Source organism: Betta splendens, chromosome 22 (genome assembly GCF_900634795.4).
Source record: "Betta splendens chromosome 22, fBetSpl5.4, whole genome shotgun sequence".
Lineage (NCBI taxonomy): Eukaryota > Metazoa > Chordata > Actinopteri > Anabantiformes > Osphronemidae > Betta > Betta splendens.
Genome location: NC_040900.2, coordinates 1016953 through 1024342, shown reverse-complemented (window position 1 = coordinate 1024342; position 7390 = coordinate 1016953). Strand labels below are relative to the sequence as shown.

The following is a 7390-nucleotide window of genomic DNA, read 5'->3' as shown; positions in this document are numbered from 1 at the left end:
TCAGACTGACAGCGGCACCGAGTCTCCGCGGCACCAAGCCGGAGCCACGCTCTCGGACAACTGGCAGCCCAGCGCGCCAATCACAGGGGGCGTGGGCGGGCCGCATGTCAGGCCACAGCCAATCACGGAGAGGGGGCGGGGCTCAAGGAGCGATGGATGTGAGTGAAGTTTCGAGCTCGGGTTTCTATTTCTGATGCGTGTAATTACAAATAACAGTTTCTTCCTCACTGTTCAGGTGAGTCCAGTTCAGTTTTATGCACAGCAGGTTCCGCAGATTCACGTCGAGACGATCAAACGACAACATTTCTACTTTTGCAGCATTAAACGCAGCAGAGCTGAGAGGTGACACCTGAGCCGCGCTTCAGAGAAAACGTGTCTGTCAGCGCCCCCTGCTGGCAACGCGACCACGCGCAGCGCGCTGGCCTCACCTGCTTCATGCGGGTTCCAGCACCAAACGGACCGCGGCTCAGCCCGCTCTGGCGCAGAGGTCAGGAGCTGCAGCGGGAGAAGGCGGGCGCTGCACAGCTGATCATGGAGAAACGTCCTGGATCTGACGCCGCGTTGGGAAACGTGCACCAGGGCGGCTTCTCTGAACGCAGCAGCATCTGCAGGCTGTGCAGCACAATGGGCGGTGTGTCCCACAGCCGGGAGCCGTTCTTTGCCCACACACTTTGGGCTAATGAGCCAATTCACCTTTTCATTTTAATAAAGTGTTACAAAAACAAACAACTCTGTTGCTGCGAGTCCTGTCATGTCCGTAACATGTTCCTGAAGATTCCCTGCTTTCATACAGAAATCATCAGTAACCCACAGGAGATCCTGTTCCCACATTCGACACACTCTGGGCATGGGGGTGAATGCTGCCGTCTGGAGCGGCACGGTCTAATCACACAGTTGTCTCTCTCCGTGCACAGCTTCCTGCTGCAGCTTCAGCTCCCGAGGACAGTGGATCCGTTCTGCAGGCGGTCGGCGCAGGCCGGGTCCGACAGGTGGCCTCTGACACCCAGCAGCAGATGTTTCCTCCTTAGGAAGCAGGTGCAGACACACACACACACACACACACACACACACACGCTAACGCATGCTCACACACACTCACACACACACACGCTAACGCATGCTCACACACACTCACATACACACACGCTAACGCATGCTCACACACACACACACTCACTCACTCACACACACACACACGCACGCACGCACGCACACACACGCTAACGCACGCTCACACACACTCACACACACACACGCATGCACACACACTCACACACACACACGCTAACGCATGCTCACACACACACACACACACACACACACACACACACACGCTAACGCACGCTCACACACACTCACACACACACACGCATGCACACTCACACACACACACGCATGCACACTCACACACATGCACACACACTCACACACACACACACACACGCTAACGCATGCTCACACACACACACACACTCACTCACTCACACACACACACACACACGCACGCACGCACACACACGCTAACGCACGCTCACACACACTCACACACACACACGCATGCACACTCACACACATGCACACACACTCACACACACACACGCTAACGCATGCTCACACACACTCACACACACGCTACACACGCTCACAGACACTCACACACACACACACACACACACACACACACACACACACACACACACACACACACACACACACACTCTCTGTAAATGACTCATGCCTGCACACAGACACACATCTTTATGATGGGTCTTATCAGTAATGAGGAAGTGTGTGAAGTCCTGCTCAGACAAATAGACAAATAAATATAAAAACGAGAGACAGGTAGAACTCATGTTTTCATCTCAGTGTCCGTTGGTCATAAACTTTAAACAAATACAAAGTAAGAAAACAGAGTGCGGCTGCAAATGTTGGAAGGGTTAAGACGGTGTGAGATCGGGTCCGTCTCACACGGCTCCAAACCAACAAAGGCTAAACCGAGGTCCAGACGTGAGATGCGCTGCTCGGCTGCGTCACTGAGGCCGAGTCGCAGCTCAGGACTCGTGCACTCCCGCACGTTACTCACCTGGTGACTGTGGATGTGAACCAGCGGCGCTGGTGGAAGTGCTGAGTCAGCAGGTGGACCGGCGTGTGCCGACCTGCACCGGCGCTGATGGTTGTGGACTCACTTTCACTTTTTGGCCCAAACCCCACTTTTGATTGTTATGTATTGGTGTCACAACTCAAAATGCAGAACTGCAGCGATTACAGCGCTAACATGTGTGGACATAGCTTCAAATGGAAGATAATGAGTCCGATTTGTGTCTTCCACAGGTCCAGAGACTAAATATGAGTGCCGGGGGTTCGTCCCAGTCCTGACTCATAAGTGAAAACCAGACAGACGGATCAGCGCCGCCATGGAACCTCCTGGAGGATGAAACGGCGAGCGTCTCACTGACACAGGGTCACAGTCCTGCTGCAGCCTGTCTGCCTGCTCCTCCACAGCCAGTTCACAGCCAGTGCCTTGCTCAAGGGCACGCGAGGCCGACGCTGTGGTTCAGGGAGTGGGAGAGTTACTCAGCTGCTTCCCAGCAGCAGCGCGTCACTGTGGCTCATCGTCTGAGGCGTTTGTGGGTGCAGGCGGGTGGAGGAATCCTGAGCTTCAGCTCAGATCAGCATCTGGATGGAGGCTCCAGCAAAAGTCAATGTTGTGAGAGGCACGTGCTGCTGATTCCCTGATGCCTTTGTTAGGTTGCAGCCTGTAAAGTTCCTCCTCCTCAGAAAGCTGCGTGGGCGGCCTGAGGCGAGGGCTCTGCTGCAGCATTCGGTGGCGATGCCAGGGGCAGGAGGGCAGAGTTCAAGCTCCAGCTTTCAGCGCAGGCTTCATGTTGCATGCTTGACCCCGGCCTGCGCTCCTTCCACCGCTCACACCTTCAGAGGACGCGCTGTTTGATCAGCTGACAGCTGGCTGACAGACCGAAGCTCATTTTCCATCTCTGCACATACACTTATCTCTGGTTTATGAGTGAGGTGTTGGAACAAGCATGGCAAATGGAGCATTTTTCACCACTTCAGGCCGGCTGCTGCCTCCACGCAGCCCCACACACATATTTGCCCTGTTTACGCAGCGATACAAGCTGCAGAAACAGTCCAGAAATCAAACATTTTGACTTATTATCAGCTTGTGTGAATTACGACTGAAAGTTCCCGTCTGATTCCAATGAATCCTCCTGGTGTGGTAATATTTGCTTGGGGCAACAAATGCGAGGCTTGTAACAGTGTTTAGTGACGCACTCAGGTTGGCTGATGGTTCACTGCTTCTACGTGGGCCACACTCCTGCACAACACTAGGCTCAAGGTCAAGACAACGTAGGAGAATTGAAGAGTTGCCTCAGTATTTCCTCTGGAGGTTTCAATAAACAAGGTTTATGTAATTATTAGGACCTGTTTGTGCATTTAAACGTGTTGGTTGAAGTCAGTCAGCTCCAAATTGCTCCAGGCTTCTTTATTGACCAGCAACGAGCAATTTGAATCGCAAAAAGACCTGTCAATCTATATTAGTACGTGTTCACGGTGTCATAAGCGCTGGAAGGCCTGTAATCAGAGGGAGGGTTTTTTAGGGGAACCAGTCGACTGGCAGCTGGATTTATGATCCCACACCTATGACTGCAGTGGTTTGAGCCAGTGGGGATGTGGCTGGTTCGTCTGACAGCTGGAAACCTCAGCGACTGAGACGAGCGCGAGCCCTACATCTCCATGCACACACTTTAATCTGAGGCCACGGCCTCCACCAGCAGCCCAACGACCACACACACTGCAGGTGAGCGGGTGAGAGGGTGAACGGGTGAGCAGGTGAGCAGGTGAGCGGGTGAACGGGTGAGCAGGTGAGCGGGTGAGCGGGTGAGAGGGTGAACGGGTGAACATGTGAGCGGGTGAACAGGTGAGCGGGCAAGCAGGTGAGCGGGTGATAGGGTGAGAGGATGAACATGTGAGCAGCTGAGCAGGTGAACAGATGAGCGGGTGAGAGGGTGACCGGGTGAACATGTGAGCGGGCGAGCAGGTGAGAGGATGAGCAGGTGAGTGAGTGAGCAGATGAGCGGGTGAGAGGGTGAGCAGATGAGCAGGTGAGCGGGTGAGAGGGTGAGCAGATGAGCAGGTGAGCGGGTGATAGGGTGAGAGGATGAACATGTGAGCAGCTGAGCAGGTGAACAGATGAGCGGGTGAGAGGGTGACCGGGTGAACATGTGAGCAGGTGAGCGGGCGAGCAGGTGAGAGGATGAGCAGGTGAGTGAGTGAGCAGATGAGCAGGTGAGCGGGTGAGAGGGTGAGAGGGTGAGCAGGTGAGCGGGTGAGCAGGTGAGCGGGTGAGCAGGTGAGAGGGTGAGCAGGTGAGCAGGTGGTCGATGGCGCCGGGTTCAGTTCATCTCAGCAGGTCAGTGTGTGATCAACAGCAGCAGGTGCAGCCGCTCTGAGCCAAAGGTGTGTGTCTGATAACAGCGCAGCCTGATTGTTTACTGCTCTTATCACCGGCAGCACAGAGGCTGAAGACTGAAACACTGTCATTCCACAACTACTTAAAGGGGGCAACAACACCGGTGTAAGAATGGATAACCAGCCCCGGACTCTGGACTGGGGTGTGTCTCCATGCAGTGTGGAGACATCCGTGCCTCGTCCAACTGTCCTCAGGGGTCAGAGAAGAACATTTGTGAGGAGGCAACACTGTTTAATGGAAATCTGAACCTATGAATAAGAAAACCTGCATGTAAAGTAAAGACTAATACTAATAGTACAGCCCAGAAATGCCCAGAACTGAAAGCAGCAGCAGGTGGGGGCCCAATAAAAGCCGACTTCCGGGTGAGAAGAATGTCATTGAGTCCCAACATGTCAGACCTGCAGCTCTGATTCCTCCCCCCTCTTCACTTTACACAACATCCTCGCTGGGAGGTGAGCTGGGATGCGGGAGAGGCTTCACTCTCACCACCATCACCGCAACCAGGAGCGGCAAGTGTGTTCTTGACTGCATATTTGTGGAGGTGGGAATGTTTTCATTGGCTCACACGAATATTTCTACTTAAGTAGAGTAAGTAATACCCTCAGTGGCTGAATTCACAGAAAACAGGCCGTTTACAAGACGTAACTCTGCTCCGTTACACACATCGCTGCATTATCACGCTCACAATCTGCCTTTTGTCTCTTCTGGAGGGTTCTGCGCCCAACGCTGTGCATGCGAGGCGTATTCACTGCATTGTATTTGGATGTTGTTTTAAAAAAAGCAGGTTTGCATATGGTAGTTATGATTCATTATGTTGACAGCTCGACAGCGGCATTGAAGTGACGGCCCAGGGAGGGGATGCACATTGTCCCTGAGCAGCAGCACTGTACGCCTGCGTTCACAGCCTGGTGCTAAATGATTGAGGTGTCCTTTCAAGGAGAAACACACCATTGTTTTCTCAACAATCCACAATCTGCCACAGGAAGTGATACACAGGACACAGATACAATGACCTGAGTGGCTGCGCTTGGCGACAACAGAACGGCGGCTCCTCGGCACAGTGGGAAAATGTTCCTATGTGAGATCAGACGAACACAGAAACGCTGGAGCTTGTGTTGTGGCTTTAGGTGCTTAGAAGAAACACACCTCTGCTCGATTAGAGCATTGCTCCAACAAGTAGTTAATGCCAACGTGATTTACAGCTGCAGTGATAAACATCACAGCAACTCCACTGTAGGAAAATTAGAGACCTGGAGGTTTGGAGATGGTCCAAGCAGGACCTGGTTCCCCTCCAGACACTAGACGCTCCTCTGTCCACCCTCCCTCCTAGACTTGGACCTGATCCGAGTCCTGTCTTAAATGCTGCTTCTTACTCTTACGTTTAAGTTGTTTCCACCACCAAATGGTGAAATGAGGACACTGATGCCAAGCTATGATTGTTGAAGCCTCAGCTTCATCTCAACCGACTCCAAGAAGTCATCATTGCAGATAACTGGGACTGATGTTAGCTACAAGAAGGGAACCCGAACTTATGTTAGCCACAGGAAGGGAACCCGGACAGATGTTAGCCACAGGAAGGGAACCCGGACAGATGTTAGCCACAGAAAGGGAACCCGGACAGATGTTAGCCACAGGAAGGGAACCCAAACTTACGTTAGCCACAGGAGGGGAACCCGGACAGATGTTAGCCACAGGAAGGGAACCCGGACAGATGTTAGCCACAGGAAGGGAACCCGGACAGATGTTAGCCACAGGAAGGTAACCCAAACTTATGTTAGCCACAGGAGGGGAACCCGGACAGATGTTAGCCACAGGAAGGGAACCGGGACTGATGTTAGCCACAGGAAGGGAACCCGGACTGATTTTAGCCACAGGAAAGGAACCCAGACTGATGTTAGCCACAGGAGGGGAACCCGGACAGATGTTAGCCACAGGAAGGGAACCAAGACTGATGTTAGCCACAGGAAGGGAACCTGGACTGATGTTAGCCACAGGAAGGGAACTAGGATAGATGTTAGCCACAGCAAGGGAACCTGGACTGATGTTAGCCACAGAAAGGGAACCCGGACAGATGTTAGCCACAGGAAGGGAACCCAAACTTACGTTAGCCACAGGAGGGGAACCCGGACTGATTTTAGCCACAGGAAGGGAACCCGAACTGATGTTAGCCACAGGAAGGGAACCCGACCTTATGTTAGCCACAGGAAGGGAACCCAAACTTATGTTAGCCACAGGAAGGAAACCTAGACTGATGTTAGCCACAGGAAGGGAACCTGGACTGATGTTAGCCACAGGAAGGGAACTCGGACAGATGTTAGCTACAGGAAGGGAACCTGGACTGATGTTAGCCACAGGAAGGGAACCTGGACTGATGTTAGCCACAGGAAGGGAACTAGGATAGATGTTAGCCACAGCAAGGGAACCTGGACTGATGTTAGCCACAGAAAGGGAACCCGGACAGATGTTAGCCACAGGAAGGGAACCCAAACTTACGTTAGCCACAGGAGGGGAACCCGGACAGATGTTAGCCACAGGAAGGGAACCCGGACAGATGTTAGCCACAGGAAGGGAACCCGGACAGATGTTAGCCACAGGAAGGTAACCCAAACTTATGTTAGCCACAGGAGGGGAACCCGGACAGATGTTAGCCACAGGAAGGGAACCGGGACTGATGTTAGCCACAGGAAGGGAACCCGGACTGATTTTAGCCACAGGAAAGGAACCCAGACTGATGTTAGCCACAGGAGGGGAACCCGGACAGATGTTAGCCACAGGAAGGGAACCAAGACTGATGTTAGCCACAGGAAGGGAACCGGGACTGATGTTAGCCACAGGAAGGGAACCCGGACTGATTTTAGCCACAGGAAAGGAACCCAGACTGATGTTAGCCACAGGAAGGGA

At 53.1% G+C, this 7390-nt stretch overlaps 1 long non-coding RNA gene across 1 annotated transcript; it reads left to right on the top strand.

Moving 5' to 3' along the window:
• Positions 1-34: 34 nt before the first annotated feature.
• LOC129603601 (uncharacterized) lies at positions 35-3430 on the top strand. Its single transcript, XR_008693668.1, has 3 exons — positions 35-235; positions 319-1035; positions 2332-3430. It is a non-coding gene; the product is annotated as an uncharacterized LOC129603601 (long non-coding RNA).
• Positions 3431-7390: the final 3960 nt, after the last annotated feature.